The sequence below is a fragment of the Dipodomys spectabilis genome, unplaced genomic scaffold (assembly GCF_019054845.1).
Source record: "Dipodomys spectabilis isolate Male_0828 unplaced genomic scaffold, ASM1905484v1 ptg000651l, whole genome shotgun sequence".
In the NCBI taxonomy this organism is placed as follows: domain Eukaryota; kingdom Metazoa; phylum Chordata; class Mammalia; order Rodentia; family Heteromyidae; genus Dipodomys; species Dipodomys spectabilis.
In genome coordinates, this window is record NW_024871328.1 from 45844 (window position 1) to 47561 (window position 1718).

Genomic DNA, 1718 nt, shown 5'->3' on the forward strand with positions numbered 1-1718 from the left:
TCAGGAAGCTGGGGTCCAAAGCCAGCTTTGGCAAGAAAGTTTGTGAGACACATCTCAATCACACACACACACACACACACACACACACACACACACACAGCTAGAAGTGGAGTTGTGGATCAAACGTTAGGACACTATCCTTGAGTGAAAAAAACTAAGGCATAGACCTTGAGTTCAAATCACAAGAATAACACCCACCCACATGCACACACATGCACATTATGTCTAAATTCTTATTTTAGTTTGAAGAAATAAGCAATATCATGAATAGTAATATTTGTTTCATATCCTGCAACTTTTGTGAAGTGGTTTTGAGTACAATTTGCTTTAAGATATAACATGTCATTAAAATTAATATTAATCTAGTTAATATTTACAATTGCATATAAAACATTGGTATTTTATGTATACACTTAAGAAATATTATGAGTAAAAGAAAGAAAGGAAGAATAGAAGAAAAGAAAGAAAGAAAGAGAAAGAAAGAAAGAAAGGAGGAAAGAAGGAAAGAAAAAAGAAGAGAGTAAAAGAGAGAGGTAGGGATGGAGGGAAGGAGGGAGGAAGGAAAGACGGAAGGAAGGAAGGAAGGAAGGAAGGAAGGAAGGAAGGAAGGAAGGAAGGAAGGAAGGAAGGGAGGAAGGAAGGAAGGAAGGAAGGAAGGAAGGAAGTGACAAAAACACTTTAATTTATAAAATCTGTTATTTAGCCCAACATAAACTTCATGTAAGTTAACCCTTTTGTAAACAAGGTTCCAATTGTCACTTCTCTGCATGTTCTCCATGCATGAATGAAACCAACAAAGGATCAGATATAACCACACGAATCTGTTTGCATCTCTAGTAAATATGTAAACAAATCTTTTTCTCATTTTCTATACATCATCAAATAAGTATTTGCAAACTATTTACATTGTTATAAATATTCTGAAAATTGATGTAACCAAAGGATGTCAATATATTATATAATGTGAACACTAGAATTTATAATGATATTAATGTTACAGTCTTCATATTATATTAATTATAAAAATTATATGTTTTACCAGAGAAATTAGCATCCTCTAATTTTGGTGTCTGTGGGAGTCTTAATAGCAGACAGCAATTAAAATCTAAGGAGATATGTATTTCTGAAAGCAGTTAACTCATTGGAGATTGTTCAAATATATCAGAAGGGCCTTAGAAAGGCTGAACATGTTTAAATGATTACCTATGATGTGATTCAACAGCGTTAAAACAATCATACTTCACTTTGTCATCACTACAATTATTCCCATTGTAAGTAGAATCATTCACATAATTTACACGATATATGTTTGTCCTTAAGTTATTATTTTCTATGACATAATATCCAAATGATACACTTCACTGAGTTAAAGAAAAAGTTGCAAAATGTATTGGACACTCTAACTCCTTCCAATTACACATATTGAAATTCTATTCCACTTTCTGGTGACATTAGAATCAGCCTTTCAGAGATGACCCTGCAATAATGATCCTGATAAAAGAAGCCCAATATAACTAGTCTGCCATGTGAATGTCCAGCAAACAGATTATAATTAACCAGAAAGTAGACCGCCATAAGACAAAGATTTGCTTTGAATAACCATTTTTACAATCAATGTTCAAGCTTCTAGAGTACGGGTAATATAGTCCTGATGTTTTTAATGCACTTATTTGAAATATTTTCTTAGAACAGCCCAATAGCGGACAAAAAGCAAAGTG